Source organism: Dermacentor silvarum, chromosome 4 (assembly GCF_013339745.2).
Source record: "Dermacentor silvarum isolate Dsil-2018 chromosome 4, BIME_Dsil_1.4, whole genome shotgun sequence".
Taxonomy (NCBI): Eukaryota; Metazoa; Arthropoda; class Arachnida; order Ixodida; family Ixodidae; genus Dermacentor; species Dermacentor silvarum.
The window spans coordinates 172594655-172602540 of record NC_051157.2 but is presented as its reverse complement, the minus strand read 5'-3'; positions in this window follow the sequence as shown (position 1 = coordinate 172602540).

Here is a 7886-nt window from a genome sequence, read left to right as displayed (position 1 = left end):
GCATTGTATGTCACTTAAAGCATACCTGGTGTCCGGTTAATCGCGTTTTTAGTCGTTTGAATATGTAAAGATTTCAATAGTAGTCGTGAAGATAGAATCTTCTCTATCGCAATTATGCTCGCAGCATCTTAATCGATGATGTGGTTAGTACTCATGTGGTGATCCGCCAAGCGTTTGAACTTGCATTGCCTTTGCTGACATCGTTCTGGTGCTGCTGAATTTTGTTTTAAATTCCTAGTTTCACCTGTGTAGGATGCGCCATAGTTCTTGCACGTTATTTTGACTTTTCGGTACCTTGACCTTTCAAAAGGGTCTTTCCCGCGTACCAGCTTCTGTCTTTGCTGGCACGTGTGCGATTTTTACGCTGTATATGCCAAGAACTCTTCCCAGTTCCTCACTCATTTCTTGCGCGTAAGGCGCGGCGCACGTTTCTGCTCCTCCTTTTCTTCTACTCATTCTTGTTTGGCAACTGAAGACCGCAATTGTTGAGTTTTCAGTAGCTGTGAAGGGTAGCAGTGGTTGGAGAAGTGCTTCCTTACTACGGCTAGCTCTTGCTTGGGCAGTCCAGACTCGGAGCAGATGCGCAGTGCGCGCGAGAAGCATGCAGCGGTAACGGAGTGTTTCTGTCCTATAAGGTGCGCAGAGTTGAACCTCAGTTGAACCCGTATGAATCGGCTTCCGATACCCACTGGTTGTAATTCCCTGGACCAAACGTCTCATGAGGACGCCGAGGAAGGCAATTGCTTTCATATGGAGTAAAAACCATACACGTGCCAACAAACAAACAGAAGCTCGTGCGCGTGAGAAAAGTATCCAGTTCACTATTGAAGAATAAAACAGCGGACAGATCGCGCACCTGCTATTCCTACAAAGGAATATATTTGAAGTTACGTACTCGACGGAGACTATTTGCTTTGAATCAAAGGAGGATTTTTGCACAAATGGTCTTGGTACAAATGAAGGCTGTCTGGCTTTATTGCGACCGAAGTATTTCGCTTAGTACCGAGCAGCACCTCGAAACATCAAGTTTTCCTCCTGAGTAAACAGCAAATGTTTCTCGTTATTTTTATATTTCGCTTATAGCGTCAGAAAACTTCACAATACTACAGGCCACCATCTCTTTGTACCACAACGAAGAAAGATGAGTATTGAAAATTCCGGGAATAGACCGAGGGGCGTGCTAATGTAGCCTTTCGTGCAGGAAAAAGGGAGAACCATACCAATCGCAGGTGCTTTCTCGACTTTTAGACGCGCAAATTTCTGTCTGAAAGCCTTGTCCTCGGATGCAAACGCCACATTTGCTATAGTATTCTCCTGTTCCTTTCTTGACGCACTCTGTTGTTGAGTCAGCTCAAAGTACCCTGATGCAACATTTGTGCATTTCTTCCGTAATATTGTGAGAATATGTTTCGATCATTATTTTATAATGTTTAAATGATTCAACAAAAAGCGTAAAATATCATGAAGGTTTGCTAGAAGTATTTAGTTATTAGAACAGCTGACGTACATTAGATATGGTGCCTTTGTAATGATCACGCCGGTGTCCACTGAATAGCATTTGTCATTAGCTCTTCTGCCATTGATAAAATTTAATTCCGCTGTTCGTTGTGCGTCGGTACTACAACGGCAGCTGGGCCATTCATAAGGTACACATCACTGTTCTGTTGTAGTGCCGCAAGATGTTTTTTCGTCATTCAATACTGGTCTCTCAATTTCCCCGTAAGCTGGGATGTACACGGGGCGATCAAGCCAAGATTAAAGTAGTCCCGACTAATGAATGATGTGCAGATTTTAGTGGCCTCATGGCCATATATAGCAAAAGAGCCGTGCACGTGGCGATAAGTAGTGAATAAATTGTTATTGAAATGAAGAAATGAATTGCGAATGATAGGTCTAAGTATAGGTATAGGTGCGTGCTATATTGATAAAAGCCTAATTACGGATGGATCATTACTTACACCTCACATTAGCACTAGTGCCTCAACAGGGCCCTCGAACGCAAGGGGAGGGATGCACATGCTCTACAAAAATGCTTGCATTGCAGCTAGAACCCGCAAGGGGGTTATTGCAACAAATAAATAGGTCAAAGGACTTCTAAGATGCTTGTTTCTGCTAAAAACATTTGTCGCAGTTTCACCCGAAAGGCGAAGCATCAATTGCGATAGCAAATTAGTAGATAGCCATACGGAGTAAGGATAGTAGTTTTATCAGCTGTATACACTTGGACATGCAGCAGCACCAGCAAGGCGCAGAACTCTTGTCGACGCCGTCGGCGTTTTGCCCGCGGTCGCACCGAACGCGCGCGTCGTTGGTGACTGTTGCCGGTGCCTCTGGAGGCGGTTAGGAGGTTTTCGACGAGATCAAAATGGGACACTCGCCGAGCAGCGTCGGAAGTATTACCCATCATCTCACCTCGCAACGTTTTATTGCGATAGCAATTATATGGACACTCCAAAGCGGATTTCTTCCGTCGGCCTTGCCGTCGTGGTCGCCGTCGCCGTGAGGTTCCGTATGACGTCAACGGCGATGAAATGGTCGCCGCGCTCTGGACGCTGTATGTTCGAGTGAAAGGACGCGAGGGACGCGCGCTTTCACAGGGAGCGAACGCACATCGGAGAGCAAACGCGCGTTCTGCGCCGTGCTCCCTGAAGGGCTGCAGAATTAAGCGTCTCTTTCCTCCTTTCCATATATAGAGAGCAAACGCGACTTTTTTCGTCGCGCTAAAGGCTGTGGGGGGACGGGAGGGAGAGAGGGAGGGGAGGCGGCGTTCAGCTGCGGCACAAAATGCGTATTTATATAAAAACGCCGTGCGCGCTCAATGCGAACGCGGGCAAAACGCCGACGGCGTCGGCAACAATTCTGCGCGTTGCTGGTGCTACTGCATGTCTAAGTTTATACAGCTGATAAAAATACTATCCTTACTCCTTATAGCTCTCTACTAATTTGCTATCGCACTTGATGCTTCGCCTTTCGGGTGAAACTGCGACAATTTTTTTAATATAAATCCGAATTTGGTGCCGCAGCTAAACGTCGCCTCCCCTCCCTCCCTTCCCCCCACGGCATTTCACGCCACGGAAGAAGTCGCGTTTATTCTCTATATATGGTGATTAACGGAGGAAAGAGACGCAGCCCTTCAGGGAGCACGACGCAGAACGCGCTTTTGCTCTCCGACGTGCGTTCGCTCCACGTGAAAGCGCGCGTCCCTCGCGCCCTTTCACTGGCACATACAGCATCCGGAGCGCAGCGACGGCCGCCTGGGCCTCCCCTCTGGCAAGGAGGAAGATCTCCTCTTCCCCGGCCGACACCACCTTTCTGCACTTCGAGGCGTCGTGGAGTTCCTTGAGTCGTCAGGGCTCTCCGCACGCCTCTAAGGACATTTCTACAAGCGGGAAGGCCTCACGGCCTCCCACCCCACCCCGGGCCTGACCGGCCTGGCACAACACCCCTGCAGACTCTGCAGCACACCAAGGCCTTCCATCTCGGCCTGATACGTGCCGCCTATGCCTGCCGGTTTTGCTTCGCCCAGCCATGGCGACTCCACTCTATCCCTTCTTTCGCTCCCACTTACCCCTCCCCGTTGGCGCTGAGCCGTGCTGATAAGTGGTTCTTGAGGGAAAGGGAAAGGTTTGCGCTATCTTCTGCAGCCCTTGAGGGAGCACGGCTCAGCGCCAAAGCCGTGCTCCCTCAAGGGCTGCAGAAGATAGCGCCAACCTTTCCCTTTCCCTCAAGAACCACTTATCATCTATCAGCGACGATTTCACCACCGTTGACGTCATACGGAACCTCACGGTAACAGCGACGACGACGCCGATGGCAGAAATCCGCTTTGGAGTGTCCATATAATCGCTATCGCAATAAAAATCACCGCCCAAGCACTCCGTAGAGACGGTTAACCAGCGAAGATGAAACGTGCGGCCGCGGTGTTTATCACTGGGTTAATCCCGACGGTACAATAAAGTCTTCCTTAATTGTTGGTTACGTCTTTCTCTATCTTAATGAGGTTACACACACGTTCGGCTGCGGCGGAGAAAGAGACGTCACTGACGGTATGCCCGCAATACACGCCGTTGTCACATTGCCGCTTGCGATTCTTCAAAATTAAATGACTTCAAATTTAATCTGTCCATCACGTAAAAACATGAATGGCTCATACCCCCTTAAGGAATGGCTCATACCCCCATATACGCGGCCTCCCCATTACAACGACAGAAGAGAAGTATAAGTCTACGCTGGAATGATCAGCGGCCACGGAGCCAGCTGAGGAAGACGACAACGAATGAGGGAGCTGTGGCACAAGAGCATTCACGCTATTGAGCGGAGGGGCGCCAACGAGCCAGCTGTGGAAGAAGACGACACTGGAGCCATTGCTGACGATAGTTTTGGCGCACGGGTAACATATGGACCAATCGGCCAGCCATATACAGCTTCGCTTTAAAATTTCGGGGTGCAAAGATACGTGCTCACAATATACGGAAGGAAAGTACTTATTTCTCTCTTCTTCTATTTCAGGGCACTGAAGAAGAACATGGATAACTGTAAGGCTATTGCAACACCTACTACATGTTGGGGCATCCCTTCCAGTTAGTAGGCAAGAGTTAGTGCCTTAGAGAGTGAGTGCCCTATTCTTAATCTACAAAGAAGTACTACTTTGAGTCGTCCTTGTGGTGTTCTGGAATGAGGACACCACCCACTCGTCCTCAATATCAACGACCTGGATAATCCAAATAAATGTTTTCTCTCTCTGTCTCTCTCTCTCTCTCTATCATTTAGGTTTGATAATGTGTAACTGGTTTGATACTTCGGCATTCCACTGCCCTGCAAATACCTCATCAACTTATTGCGTGAAACAACTGAGGATCTGTAACTGGTTCGTGCTTAGTCATGTATGTATCGCTAAAAGCTATTCAGGTAGCGTTTTCATCGGCAGATACATTGTCTTTTATTCGTCTGTGACCAAGTACCAATCGTGCGACAATGCTTTGCTGTGCAGATATGCTGAGCACAGACTTGTGTAAAGTTGAATCAAAACTAAGTGCTTGTGTCTTCCGACGCTCATTAGGCTGCTTACAACGCTTAATTGTCTTTAAATGCGATAACTTTACCAAGATTTGTATTGTTTTATATGCTTCAAAGCTGAAAGTATCGGATGCGCTTCAGCCGTGAAAATACTGGTATTGGGTTTGATTACGCCGGACGACCAAAAAGATGTCCCGGGAGCTGCATAGGCCACACCAACGGGTGACGTGGAAGCATCTGTATATTATTCTGTGCAGGCGGGGCACTTCTGAATTTCCAGGAAGTGTGAGTGTATTTGTGTCTCATGAGTACGTTCTGTTATTTCAACAAAATGACAATGACAATGACTTTATTTCCAACAAACATTGTTGGGGGTCCTCCAGGCGAAAAGCTGTGACATACAGCTTGAATGTGCCTGAAGGCCCTCACATGGCAGCAGTAAGTCCCCTATCGGCATACGTACAACATATCAACACTCATTTGTTAGGATGAACAATTACAATGTAGCAGAAAAAAAGGAACATGTAAAGCAACATTCATCTTTTCAGACAGTTATATAGCTTTTATAATAAAAAAAATGAATTACGCTAAGTGAACAACAAAGCTAAGACGCATTTTGTATTATACATCCGAAATAATGTCTATCAAACTTAAAAAACAAGCACAACAATCAATATGTCTAGGATGCACCACATTAGGATACATTGGATTATGAAACACAGCGCAAAATACAGTAAAGAATGTAAAAAAGAAATCACTTTTTGCTTTGTTTATTGTGTATTCAGTCCAGTTTACAAAAATATGCTCTAATTTGTTTTCTAGTCAAGGTACTTACGATAACATTTTCTTTCCCTAATTTGTTTAACAGTGCAGGTAGGGTGTGTCTTAGTGACTGCAGGAGATAATTTGTGCGCCTGTATGGTACTAACCACCTGTCTTGGCTGCGGGTACGCGCGTCACTTTCTTCGCGTTCAAGTCGTGATGTTTGTTTTAAAAGTGTTCTACAATTTTTGGAGCCGAAGGAAAAAGAATGCAGTAGCCGGTATTCATAGAGATGAGTTACTCGTATTAGTTTATATTTATAAAAAATTCCACAGTAGAATGGAAATAAGGTAGATTGGCTACATGTCGAAGTGCTCGTTTCTGAAGTTGAAGAAGTGCACGAAGATTATGCTTCGTGGTGGTAGCCCACACAAGCGCACAATAATTCAGATGCGATTCAAACAAGGCATGATATATTTGCAACCTCACTTTCTCTGGAAAAAAATGACGGCAACGGGATAACACACCTGCGGCAGATGACAGTGATTTCATAACTAGTTCAATGTGATATGTCCAGTTCATATCTTCTGAAAGTGTTACGCCCAATACTTTGTATTTGCTCAACGTTTCAATGGGCGCGCCGTCCAAGAATAATTCTTGATTTAAATAAGACTGCCTGCCTCTTGCCCTGAACAAGATGGCCTTTGATTTGGAGCAGTTAATTGTTAGAGCGTTATTACGAGACCAAGCCGACAAATTGCACAGAATACTGCGAGATCTCAGTAACAGATCATCAAGATCATGGCCAGAGACAAACAGGCTTGTATCGTCAGCGTATTGCACAATGGATGCATCACTTACTATTTCAGCGAGATCATTTACATAGACATTAAACAAAATCGGGCCCAGAACGCTACCCTGTGGCACCCCTGATTTAATTTCCCTATAGGAAGAGCAGTATTTTTCTATAGCGACGCACTGCGTCCGCCCAGACAGATAAGATTGAAACAACAAATTTGCCACACCACGGATACCATATCCCTCTAGTTTACTTATTAGAATTTGATGATTTAAACGATCAAATGCCTTGCTATAATCAATAAAGATACCCAACGTTAGTTTACCCGCATCAATGTTATTAATTATTAGCTCCTTTTGACATAACAAGGCTGTTTCGGTTGACCTGCCCGGGCGGAATCCGTGTTGACAATCAGAAAGAATGTTATTTTTTGCAAAGAAATTGTTAATACGAGCAGAAATCACCTTTTCTAAACCCTTAGAGAATGCAGATAAAATGGAAATAGGCCTATAGTTCCCCAAGTCATTTCGGTTACCACCTTTGAATATAACTGATACCCTTGCTTTCTTCATAGCTGTTGGAAAATGGCCAGATTCCAGAACAAGGTTAAAAACAAATGCAAGATGGACTGCAATGAGGTCAATTACACATTTTATAGGTATGATTTGAATACCATCTGCATCAACTGCATTGCTGTTTTTTAAGCTCAAAAATGTACGACAAATTTCAGCCTCATCAGTCGGCTCGAGAAAAATGCTATGCACACATCTCTGAACAGCAGTGCCCGTGACCGTGTTGTCTGATGATGCCATCATGTCCACGAAGTGTTTATTGAAACATTCACTTAAAGGGAAGCCGGACATCTTTTCATTGTTAACGGTTATTTCAGGAAAACTGCGGCTCACATTTTTTTGTTTGATTGCATCATTGATAATTTTCCAAGTCTTTTCTGGATTTTTTTTCTGCACAGCTGTAAGAAGGCTCTCGTAATAAAGTGCCTTAGCCTTTCGCAGTTCTTTATTTAGTATATTTCTTAACTTCCTAAACGCGGCAAGATCGCTTTGCTCACGCGTGCGCAGAAATTTATTGAACAGCCGATTTTTTTTGTTAATCATTCTAACATGCTGAGGCTGCACCCAAGGCTTTCTAATGCGTTTTTTTACCTTTCCTGTTTTAAGCGGAAAAGACAAGTTGTATAGGCGACTGAATGTGGAAAGAAATTCGTCGTACGCTTCACTGGCATCTTTCTTATTATACAGAGAAGACCAATCTGTGCGCAGAACTAGTGCGCGGAAGTTTGCCATATTTT